Below are 12,661 nucleotides of genomic sequence, written 5' to 3'. Positions count from 1 at the left end.
CCCGCCTGCCCCAAGGCACCGGCCCAGCTTCACAGGCTCTTGACCAAGAGCCCCCAGGACCTAGGTTCTGGTCTGCTGCTGATAAAGATAGTGATAACCACACAAAGTATGGACCAGTGTTCTTATCACATCACATATATAAACTCATTTGATCCCCTCAACAACCCTCTAGAGAGGCATTGTTATGATATCCATTTTATAAATGAGATAACTGAGTCCCAGAGAGGTTCAGCAACTTGCCCAGAGTCACACAGCTTTTAAATCAGAGAGTGGGGATTCAAACTCAGCAGTCTGGCTGGCTCTGGAGTCTAGGACCTTTTTAAAATTGTGGTAAAACAGGGGCACCTGGGTGGCTCAGTCCGTTGAGCGTCTGACTTCGGCTCAGGCCATGATCTCACGGTTTGTGAGTTCAAGCCCCTCATCAGGTTCACTGCTGTCACCTCGGAGGCTGCTTTGGATCCTCTGTTGCCCTCTCCTTTTGCCCCTCCCCCACTTGCACTCTCTCCCTCAAAAATAAATCTTTTTTTTTTAATTGTGGCAAAATATACATATCAGTTACAACCCATTTTTAAGTGTATAATCCAATAGCGTTAAGTACACTCACCCTTTTATGCAGCCCCCACCCTCCATCCACAGAGCTCTTTCTGTCTTGCCAAACCACACTCCACACCCATTACACACCAGCAACCACCCCCCCCCTCCCCACCAGCCCCTGCTCAGCTCTGTTCTATTTTCCGTCCCTCTGAATCTGACTTCTTAAGTGGAATCACACAGTATATGCCCTTTTGTGTCTGGCTGACTTCACCTCGGATAGTGTTCTCAGAGTTCATCTGTGTTGTATCATGTGTCAGAATTTCCTTCCTTTTGGAGGCAGAATAATACGCCATTGTCTGGATAGACTCACTCGGTTTACCCGTCCATCCATTGATGGACATATGGGTTGTTTCCACCTTTTGGCTACAGTGAATAATGCTGTGGTAAACATAGATATTCAAATAATCTGTTCGAGTCCCTGCCTTTGACTCTTGGGTACACACCCAGAAACAGAGTCTGGAATCTGAAGTGCTACATTCACCTGTCCCCTAAACTGTAGACTCTGCCACCGAGGCAAAGAAAATCACCCCGTGTCCCCCAATCTGCTCACCCCAGTTGGTCTTCCTCCAGGTCCCGGCTTCCACTCGCCATAATCCCTATCCCCAGCGTAAACCTTCCTGAACTCCAGGCTTTTATCCACAACTGCCTCCTGGACCTCTCCACCCCCGTGTCCCACAAGCATCTCAACCCCAACGTGTCCCATTGGGACATTCAGTCCCCCGCCCTCCACGCATGCGCCTTCCATCCACCCACCCAGCCCACAACATCATCTCGACTGCCAGCCTCCCCCCCCATCTCCTGCCCTCACTTACACGAATCTCTCCACTTCCCTCCACGTCCACCCCTCTCACTTCCCGGGCCAAGCCATCCTCTGCCTGGACCACTGCGTCGGCCTCCCTTCCAGTTTCTCTGCATCCTCTCTTTAGAGCCTGACAATCAGGTCAGTATGGCAGCCATGATCACATCAGAACTTCCCTGCCTTCTGTTGCTTATAGGATAAAGTCTAAAGCCTTCACCAAGGTCTGGAAGGCCTCCAAGCTCTGGTGGCCTGCTGCTTTTCCTGCCCCCTTTTATGTGCACCCCTGTCCCTGGCCTTCTTACAGTTTCTCCAAGGAACTCGCTCAGTCATACATCAGAGTCTTTGCACATACTGTTCCCTCTGCCTGTAACACCCTTCCTCCCCACGCCCATCCCACCACCCCTTAGCCTGGCTAGTCCCTACTCGCTCTTTAGGCCTCAGCCTAAATGTCACTTCCTCAGAGAAGCCCCCCACCCCTCAGCCTTGACCCCCAGGCTACATGAGGAGCCTTATGTCGGTCTTACACAGCCCTGAGCTCTTGGCCTTCACAGCAACCACCAAAACTTACGATGATGTGACTGTTAGCCTAATTATGTGTCTCCTCTCTGCCTTCTCTACGTAATTATCAGCTCCGAGTACAGGGTCTTTGCCTGTCTCCTTCCTCACTATATCCACAACACCAATGCTCAAAAATCATGTTTCAAATGCCTCTTATGGAAAAACAAAGTGCCTGACGTCAGAAATGAGCGTCAACCACAGGTGAATTCCACCAGCCCCACCCTGCCTCAATAAGGGTGTGGCTTCTCAGCAAACTCACACCAGCGGTCCCACACGGGTGCCCGGGGACAGGCACACGCACGCACACTTGGGCTCGCACCCACAGCTACACATAGGCACGCGGGGCCACGCAGACACAGGCGTGGAGAACAGCGTGGTCCCCCGGCCCACACACTCACAGATACACACGCACACAGACCTGCGAAGTCACAGGTACGTGACAACCCGTGCTTCGTCACGCAGGTCGTGACGCACCCGCAGCCACAGTCACTCACACACGGACACGAGCGCCCGTGTAGCCGCGCATGGAGCCTCGCATCCGCAGGCCCGGTCACGGACACACAGCAGGGACACCTCACCCGGTCGCTCGCCTCCCTGCCGACACACGCTTGTGCACACACAGCCAGGTTTCAGGCGATGCCTGTCCGAAGCCTCAGGGCTGGGACAACCCTCCTCAGCTCTCGGCTCAGAGTCTCTTCCCAAGACCCCCCCCCGAACACTTCTACCCGCTTCCAGCACCTTCTGCCCCCTCTCTGAGGCTTTGGCCCACCAGCCCAGGTCACCCCAGTTCCCAGACTGTGGTTCGAGGCGGGAGCAGGTGGGAGAGGCATGACCAAGACCACTGGTGATTATCGCTCTTGTGCTCTTTTCTGCATCTCCATATAAAATTACTCTGATTCTGGGGCAAGAATTCAAATGAGAAAATCCCAAAAACAATGAAACTGGCTGGGTAATGAGAAGCCATTGTCATTCCTCGGGATCAGAACGCTTCTCACCCTGGAAAACGGGAACTTAATTACGGACAGGAGTCTGATGTTGCCACGGGGGTTGCTGGGAAGAACCGGGATCAGAAAGGCACGTCAGAAAGGCAACTGAGTCCTCTGAGGCTCAGTTTCCTGCTCTATCAAAGGCTGAGAAGCCCCCCGGCCTTCCTCCTTCTTGTATATAAAGCTCAATTGACAGCATTTAGTGAACACGCACTGTATATCAGGTGCCCGACGCATACGCAGGGCCTCGGCTTTCCCCTGCCCTCCTGCCCTGGGTCACACACCCTGGGGGACTCTTGGGATGGGGGGCTGGGTAGGAGAGCCGGACACTCCTCTGGAGCCCCGAGAGCTCCCCGTGGTCACATCGGGACCCAACCCACAGCAGCCTGCCTCCCGCCAACCCCCTGGGGTCCTGTCTACCCGGGTGCCAAGACACAAGGTGAGCCCCAGAGGCTTCACCATCTGCTCCAGCTGAGCGGGCTAGAAGCGGCAGCGGCAGCTTGGGGGCATCCCTGGATAACAATGGCGTGAATTTTTCATTTGTTTGTTTGATTTTCTGCAGTGAATGAGGAATGTTGGAACAACATCTGGAGCGGCCCCAGGCTGAGGCACGTGGAGAGGCGGTGGCGGTGGGGACAGCTCGGATTTCGGCACTCTCATGACAAGCTCCACACGCGCACCAGCGTGGACAGACTGGGTCCACGCACGCGCATCTACACGCACGCCCGTGTGTGCGTACGTGTGGTCTGTGCGTGCACCTACATGCTGTACGCATGCACGCACACATATGCAGTCATAGCCATGACACCAGGACCAGGCCAAGGGCTCCCAGTTACGGGCTGGAGCTTGGGAAGGCCACAGCCGCAAGAAGGTCCCTGGAATCCCTGTGCCCCCGTTCAAGCCAGTGAAAGCGAAGCATGACCTACAGCAGCGGACAGTGGGAGCCCAGCTTCCCAGTCCCTCCCCTGGGGGACAAGGTTCTGCTGCCCCCCACCTGCCCCTGCCCTGCCCCCTCCGCAGGCCTGGTCTTGCCCTAGCACATGTCACAGCCATCCCTCTCATGAAGCAGTCTCCCTCTCTGTTCCCAGGAGCCCGCGCACCGCGGCCCCCGTGCCTCGTCGAGACTGGTGCACAGGAGAGAGTCACCTCCCCCTGCTCCCTGGATAATTCTTTCCCCAGTTGCTGAGTGAGAAGTTCCACTAGACAGCAGCATCTGAGGGTCCAGCCTACACAGACACTCTCTGCCCAGCCCAGCCCCCCCTGAGGCCCAGGGGCCTGTCTGCACAGAGCTATGGGGCTGTGTTGCACACGTACGTGCCCGGGGCGTCTGCACCTGTGTCCTCACGCTCACGTGGCTGCCTCTGCATGGCGATGAGTGCCTGCATACCTCTCTGCATATATCTGTGAGCGTCTGTGACTCTGTATACGTATCTGTTATCTGCCTTTAGAAGTGTGTGTGTTTATATGTCTGTGCTTGTGTGTTTCTGGGTCATTGCGTGTCCTTGTGTCTGGAGGCGTTCTTAGACTTTGTGTGAACCCACAAAGTTATAGATGTTGGCGTATGTCTCTGTGTGTGTGTCTCTGGGCTTTTATACGTATGTCAGGGTGTCTGTGGGTGTGTTTGTGCAAGAGAGAGCATGGCTGTATATATATCAGCGTGCATGTGACAGAGAGCTAGAGAAAGAGAGCCCGTGGCTGCGTGTGGCTATGTGTCTATCTGCCAGGGAGGGGCAGGGCAGCAGGGGTGAAGGCATGGAGCCCAACGCAGGGCTTGAACCCATGAACCATGAGATCACAACCTGAGTCAGAACGGAGAGTCAGACGCTTAACCTACTGAGCCACCCAGGTGCCCCAAGCGTACGATTTTTAAAAGCAGGATGTTATAAGGATACAAGGGTGTCTCGTGAAGCCCGAGGGCAGGCCCAGAGCCCAACCGCAGAAGGACTGCAAAGCTGATAGGAACCCAGAACCTTCTCTCTTTGTCATCTTCTCTGTATCTCCACTTCCTTCTTCTCTTTCAGCTTCTCCATGCACATGGCTAACCACAGATGGCTACCCCACCACTCCTGAGCTTAAAGTGCCTCAGTTCCAAAGACCAGCCCGGACTGACCAGCATCAAACCCTTCTAAGACCTGGAAAGAGAACATCTGAGAGGCCAAGCTAGTGTCAATTGTCCACCTCTGGTCTAATCAGCAATGGCTAAGGGCGGAGTCACATAGAAACCTGGTTGCCAATACCCATTGGGTATGCCCAGCCGTCCCCAGATTAAAGGTCTAAGGGAAGAAGTTCGGTGCCAGGCCAGGCGAGTGAGGTACCCAATCAGCCAGCTAAGGAGTCCTGCTGGCACCTGGATGTACAGACCTGCAACTTAAGAAGGCAGATGACAGTGGGTGCTAAGTGTTCCCCCCAAAGGTATATATTGGAGCCCTAACCCCCAGGGTGGCTGCATATGGAGACAGGCCTCCAAGGAAGTAATTAAGGTTAACAAGGTCATAAGGGTCGGCCCTCATCTGGTAAGATCAGTGTCCTTATAAGAAGGGACATCAGAGAGCTATATGCTTGCTCTCTCTCTGCACAGATGTACCAAGGAATGGCCATATGATGACACGGCTGGAAGGTGACAACCTGCGAGCCAGGAAGAGAGCCCTCCCCAGAACCAAATTGGTCAGAATCCCGATCTTGGACTTGCAGCCTCCAAAGCGGTGAGAGAATAAATGTCTGTCGTTTGAACCACTTCTGTTGTTTTGTTATGGCGGCCCGGGCTGCCTAATAGAGTAGGTCCGCCCATGAAGAAACCATCAAAATGGATGTGACATGGAAGCCATGGGGACCCATGAGATCACCTAGGGCTGACGACGGGACCTGGGCGTAGCCCACGTTACAAACCTCTTCCCCAAGAGCACCTTTAGTTTCTGATTAGGTCTGCACCCTCTGCAGCCCACCAAACCCCGGGTTAGTGGCAGTCTGGGACTCTGCCCCAACCCCCCGCCCCACCCCCAGCAGCACCACTGTCCCCTGTCTGCCTCTCCGGGGTCTGCGTTCACCACCCGGCACCCCGAGCAGGCCAGCCCCTGCTGCCATGTCCCCTCTCCCTGGCCCCATCCTCCTACACATCACCATCTAAGGAATCCCCCAGGCTGGGGCCACAGACAGCAGTGTGCGTATAAATGCCAGTGTTCCCCCAGGCAGGTGATCTGTGGCATCTAGATCTCCGCAACATGGGGGAACGGGAAGAAAGGCTTCTTACATTCAGATCCAGTCACTGAATGTCCTTCCTTTAGTGAAGCGAGGACAGTGAGACTCTGGGTTCCACCCACGGTCAGGAGCACAAACACATCAGTCCAGGCCGCTCCACCATTTTTCCTCTAAAACATAACACAGGCCTCTTGGCCTCAGAATCCCTAAAAGCAAGCTGGTTGGCACACACTTTCAGTGTATCCCAAGGGCACTTACTTCAAAGCACATGATCTCTCCAGCTTCAGGTTAAGAACTGGGTTCACTGGTATGCCAGAAGTCATACTGGTAGCTGACAGTAATAATCCTAGCTGACCTTTAATGAGCACTTACTATGTGCGGGGAGCCGTACTAAGCATTATGCAGGCATCATTTCGCTAATTCTCACAACATCCCTATAAGGTAGGTCTTATTACACCCATTTTTTGGACAAGAAAATGAAGGCTCCAAGGTAAAGCAACTTGCTCAAGGACTGTCAGCTAATTAAAGGCAGAGCCAGGATTCAAATGGAAAGTTTGTCCAACTCGAAAGCCAGGAGGACCCTGTCTTCACCACAGGACACACATGTGTGGTTGGGATAATGGTCAAGAGGAAACTCCAGGTGACTGAATGGCCTGCTCCTTGTTGCCAGAGCTGACAATTAGAGGCACTGAAAATAAATACACTAACCAACCCCTAGAAGAACAGAAAGTTCCAAAATTCATCCAGTGCCTGTCCTCACATCTTCAATAATTCTGCGCTGTCTTGTCCCCTCCTTGAAGTGCTGTGTCCCCAACTAAACCATAAGCCTCTGGAGGACAGGACCCGTGTCCTCTTTTTCACCTGCATTCCCCCAGGGCTGCACAAAGCAAGAATTCAATACAAACTTTCTGCCCGGTTGCCTACTGGCTCGTTAGGTGGGTGGTGAATGTCTGTTTGCTTGGATTGTTGGGTGAGATTGCTTGGATGGTAGGATGGTCAATTAGTCAGATGCTGATGAGCTGATTGGATGGTGTCAGAGTGTGGGGTGAGGCCAGGGGGTTCCCTGAGTGGGAAACTTACTATCTGATCCCAATGGAGGCCCTCTCAGACTAGAAAAACTCTCCCCAGAAGGGAATGTAGAATCCTCAAATGCTTTTCTTCCTTCCTTCCTTCCTTCCTTCCTTCCTTCCTTCCTTCCTTCCTTCCTTCCTTCCTTCCTTCCTTCCTTCCTTCCTTCCTTCCCTCCCCCTGCTCAGCCAAGCCAGGGCTTGCAAGAAGGACAGGGGCGGTTCTCCTTCCCTATCATCAGCCCCAAATAGCCCATTGTGAAGGACCTGGTCGCTAGAAGGGGCGCTGAGTCACCCAGCATGGTCACCCCTGGGAAACATGTAAGTAACTGGCTGTCCTTGGTTGAATGCTTGGGCTGCTGGGTAGGTTCCTAACGGCTGGGATGCCGCAGTGTAGAGAATAGGGAGCCCAGTGCTTAGGAGCAGCTCGGCTCATCCTGCCCGGGAAAAAGGTCATGTGCTCCGATATGAGTAATTAATTTTCTCCGAGCTGCGTTGAAAAGGTTAACCTGATTTATGGGACGCAATTGAGTGTAGAATGGGTTGTGTATCTTGTAAAAGGCCCGTTCCAGCGTCTGAGTCTATAGACTCACCCGCGGCTGGGCCTCAGCTGGGAGCTGGCCCTACCTTTTATGCCTTTATGCAGAATCCACATGAAATTCCTGAAAAGAGCACTTCTTGGCCAGGAAGTTGCTTCCTGGACTCCAGATCCCTAGTGAGGGGTCACTGGAGCATGTAAAGAAAGCTCTCTTCTGCTACTGTCACAGTCCCCCCACTCAGCTACAGCCTCAGCTTTAATCTTCATGCAATTCAGGGTTCAGGAAAAAGAAGCCCAGCACTGGACTTGAGTTCTGAGTTCAAGGTCAGATACCTCCACTGCCTCTTTAGCCTTTGTGCTGGGCTATCCAGTTTCTCCATTTCTAAAATGGGGTGAAGATTCCTTGCCCTCTCTCCTTTCTTCCCACCATTTGCTAGCTCTGTGAGTTTGGGCAAGTCACATAACCTCTCTGTGCCTCAGTTTCCTCATCGGTAAATGACATGGTAAGAGTACCTACATCATAGGGTTGTTATGAGGATTCCATGTGTTAATATTTGTAAGAATGTGGGACAGTGCCTAGATCAAAATAAATGGTGCATAGGGTTTGTTAAATAAATGAGTAGAGTCTTGGGGCACCTGGGTGACTCAGTCGGTTGTGTGTCTGACTTCTGCTCAGGTCACGTCTCAAGGCTCATGAGTTCGAACCCCACGTCGGGCTCTGTGCTGACACTCAGAGCCTGGAGCCTGCTTCGGATTCTGTGTCTCCCTCTCTCTCTGCTCCTCCTCTACTCATGTTCTGTCTCTCTCTCTCTCTCTCTCTCTCTCTCTCTCAAAAATAAATAAACATTAAAAGAGAAAGAAAGAAAGAAAGAAAGAAAGAAAGAAAGAAAGAAAGAAAGAAAGAAAAAGAGAGAGAGAGAGAGAGAGAGGGAGGATGGGAGGGAGGGAGGAAGGAAGGAAGGAAGGAAGGAAGGAAGGAAGGAAGGAAGGAAGGAAGTCTTGAGATGAGAAACGACCAGGGGCTTAGATGTCTGGTTGTCCTCAGCAGGGTGTTAGGCAAGGCTAGGACCTACCAGCACGGTCACCCAAGCCCCCAGCCGAGGAGGGCACCACTGGTCCCGGAACATATTGGCTATGTTGGACAGAAAGGGAACAGATGGAGATTGGGATGTTGTGGCCAGGAGTTTTTTTCTTTCTCCTGTCTTTCCTCAACCAGGACTTAAGCTCGGCTCCCCAGCGCCTGCCAGGAGTCTGCCCATCAAACCCAAAGATGCTGGTCTAGCACCACCTAGTGGAGAGAGTGGGGGTGACTTCTGGGCCCCTCCCTGGGCAGGGGAAAAGAGTGGAAGGTCTTAACTTACCTGCCAGGCACTTAGGGAGAGGGAAAACGCTCCACCAGAATCCGCCCTGAGAAATTGCTCCAGCTGAGAAACGTCTTCACTTTGGGCCCCTGTAGTATACAGTGGTGTGGTATTTTACAGAAGTTCCGTGGTAGGAAGATCAGCATCTATATGCTCCTCTATATCTGTGGAAGTATTGAAGTGGGTTTATATGTACGAGGAACTTAGACCAGTGCCTGGCACATAGAAAGTATTTTATAATGTTCTTCACTGTTATGTGTGTGCATATGCATCTACTGCGTCTGAATGTTCACGTAAATGTGGCTGTATAGATTGTGTACAAGCCTACCTCTGTGTTTATGGATGCAAATGTGTGTGTGTATGTGTGTGTGTGTGTGTGTGTGTGTGTGTGTGTATAACTAAGAATGTGTATGTGCTTGTGTATGTATATATGTTTATGCATATAAATATGTTTTTACATCTGTGAGCACGGTGTACCTGAAAATGGAGAGGCGTGAATATTTATATGTCTGCGTATAGGTGCGTCTCTGTATGGATGGATGTCTCTGGGTATACGTACCTTCACTGAATGGAGAGTTTGTGTATTAGTTTTGAAAGCTGCATAGCAATACCACAAATTGCCGCAAATTTGGCAGCTGAAAACAGCACTCAAGTATTATCCCATACTTCCCATGGGTCAGGAATTCAGGCACAGCCCAGCCGATCCTCTGAAGATGGTCTCACAAGGCTGCATCCAAGGGGTTGGCCTGGGCTGCGAATTCATCTGAGGTGCAGGGTCGTCTTCCAAGTTCATGTGGTTGTTGGCAGAATGCCTTTCCTTGTAGCTGTTGAGTTCATGGCAGCATGCTTTTGCAAAGTTTGCAGAAGAATCTCTCTCTCTCTCTCTCTCTCTCTCTGACCTCTAGACCTTCATTTATGGCCTCAACTGATTAGGTCAGGCCCACCTTTCCTATTAACACAGTCAACTGATTAGGGACCTTAATTACGTCTGGAAAATCCCTTCACTTTTGCCATAAAACATAACCTGGTCACAGGGTGTAGTACCCACCATACTCACAGGTCCCACCCACACTTAGGAAGAGGAGATCATACAAGGTTTGGAGGCCATCTTAGAATTCTGCCCACCGTAGCATGTGTGCATAGATACATGTTAAGCTTTGTGTGCACACTGATTGTGTGTAGGGTTGCATCTTCATGTGCTCCACGAATGTGTTCCTTCTGTGGGCTGTTTTCTTCCCCGTGGAGTTGCAGATTCCTATAAGGAAGACTGGGGCCCCGGAAAGGCCAGAAGTGCTTCCTCCGTTAGTCCGAGGACGTTGTCAGCCTTGGGATTTCAGCTCACCCACCTGAAGAGGAGTTTCCCAAGACGAGGTCTGTACTCTCTGCCCCAGGCCCGGTGCCATGCCAGGCCTGCACGTTGGAGGTGCTGAATTACCATCATAACTGGCTCACACACATGTATGTCCGTGCATGCACACATACACACGTGCACATGCACTCACATACTGGTGACTCACTCTGATAAATGGTCAGCCTCTCTACAGACAGATCCCCCTTGAGAAAAGCCACCCCCTGGCCCATCCCCTTCCCAACCTGCCATAGACTTATAGTCACTGCTCTTTCAGAGGTCAGAAGGCTGAGACACTCCGGCCTACCCCCAACCTGGGCTCCTGCTTGGGACCCAGATGGCCCTACAATCAGGGAATGGGCCTCACGGTCTTCTATGAACATTATCTAAAGGGAATATTCGCCCAAGGAGATGCTGGGGCCAGGATGGGCTGTGGCTAGAATGTTGCCGATGGCCAAGTAAGTTTGTGAAAGCCTGTCTGCCCCAGCCCCATCCTGGAACTGTACATTTCAGATTAGGACAGTAAAGGCTCAGAGAAGGCCTGCAAGAAGGAAACCTGCCTGCCTTCGTTTGACCAGCACTGCCCAAGCTTATTTGTCCACACCCACTTTCCCCCAAACACGCTCAACAGAACACACTCTGGGCAACATGGTTTTAAGCCGTCCTCTGGCTCTCTGGGGTGCTCATGCAGGCCCTTGGGGGGTGACAGTAAGGGTTAGAGGGCCATCGCTGTGCAGGAGCCCATCCTGGTTGGGATGGGCCTTCTGGGAGGAGGAGCAGAAAGCTGGTGGAGACAACCCTCCAGGGAGGGCAGGAAAGGCATTCAGCACAGGCCTTTTCGTAAATAAATGCCCACTGTTACCAGCTCTTTCCCAGCCAATGGTCTACGCCCAAATGAACAGCAAAGTTGAGCTGGCTCCTGTCACAGAGGCATCAGGCGGGAGAAAACGTCCCGGCTCCTAAAGGGACAGAGAGGTGGAGAGAGGGATGTGGTGGCTGAGCTGAGCCAGCAGAGGCACCTGAGGTTAATTTGGTGTGTGCAGAGAATAAATCTGGGGGTAGCACTAGGAGCCAGAGCTGAGGGGAGGGGGTGGGGCGGGAACTCGGGAACACATCTGTGCCTCTCCCTGTCATCTCGAATTTCATATTTACTTCTGCTGATGAGATTTCGTCATGCTCGATTACGATTCATAGACTTGCGTTTCCAGATTTTATGCATCAAAATGCTCTGATTTACAGAGTCACCCTAAGCCTGACACTGGGCCCCCAAGGTGCTGTTTCTGAGCGTGGGCACTGAGGTTTGTCCTGGGGCCACCCGGGGGCCTTGTTTCTGGGTACAGTGGCCTCTAGAGAGGCTCAGGAGGCAGTGCCTAAGAGAAGGCCTCCTGGCCTCTACGGGAGGGATGTGGTCAGGCTGTGCATGGGGACAAAAGTCCAATGGTGCTGCAGGAGCGGCCACCTGGCAGGCTGGATAGGCTGGCACTGACCCCGTACCTTGCCTTCTGCCCTTCCTCCTGCCCCTCCTTCAAACCTCTCCCATGTGGCTCGGAGACTCCCTGCCCTGCTGGCTTTGATGAAGTAAGTGTTGTTTCTAACGGACAGAAGTTACTTCTCTGATTATAGTACATACGTAGATTACATACATACATATTATGACATGCATAGATTACATATATGATTACATGCATATTACATACACACATGTATTACATACATAGTTGCTTCTATGATTATATGACAGAAGATGGTTCTATTGGCTAGAACAGGTCCCACCCCTGCCCACAGGAGGGAGACTGTACAAGAACAGGAACTCCAAGAGGGTGGGACTACTGGGGCCACCTCAGTCTCTGCCACGCACTCCTCACAGCAATCTGGGACGCTGGTAACACCTCTCCCATTTTACAGGAAAGGAGACGGAGTCAAAGACGTTATCCAAAGTCACACAAGTAGGAAGGGACAGGTCTAGGACTTGAACGCGGTCTGTTTGCATCCTCAACCCTAAACTCTTCATCACAGGACAATGCCGCAAAAGGGAAAGCAGATGCGAGCCCAAGCCGGAGTCTGGGGCTTTCATACACTGATTGTGTAGCACCCTCAGCCTCCTCTAGGACACTGGGTTCTGAGTCTGTTTCGGCAGCAAAGAGACACCCAGGTGCTTGGTCACTGATCTGACCTTGACAATAAAGTTCTCTGGAGGAACAAAGGGTATGAAGGC

The 12,661-nt window shown here is 52.2% G+C and overlaps 1 long non-coding RNA gene across 1 annotated transcript; it reads right to left on the bottom strand.

Moving 5' to 3' along the window:
- Positions 1–11,082: 11,082 nt before the first annotated feature.
- On the bottom strand, positions 11,083–12,056 carry LOC147577920 (uncharacterized). Its single transcript, XR_015254155.1, has 2 exons — positions 11,941–12,056; positions 11,083–11,405 (listed from the first exon to the last, which is right to left on the bottom strand). It is a non-coding gene; the product is annotated as an uncharacterized LOC147577920 (long non-coding RNA).
- Between the last annotated feature and the right edge of the window lie 605 nt (positions 12,057–12,661).

The sequence above is a fragment of the Puma concolor genome, chromosome C1, assembly GCF_028749965.1.
Source record: "Puma concolor isolate L17-30 chromosome C1, mPumCon1.1.hap2, whole genome shotgun sequence".
Classification (NCBI taxonomy): domain Eukaryota; kingdom Metazoa; phylum Chordata; class Mammalia; order Carnivora; family Felidae; genus Puma; species Puma concolor.
This window is presented reverse-complemented; position numbering and strand designations above follow the sequence as displayed.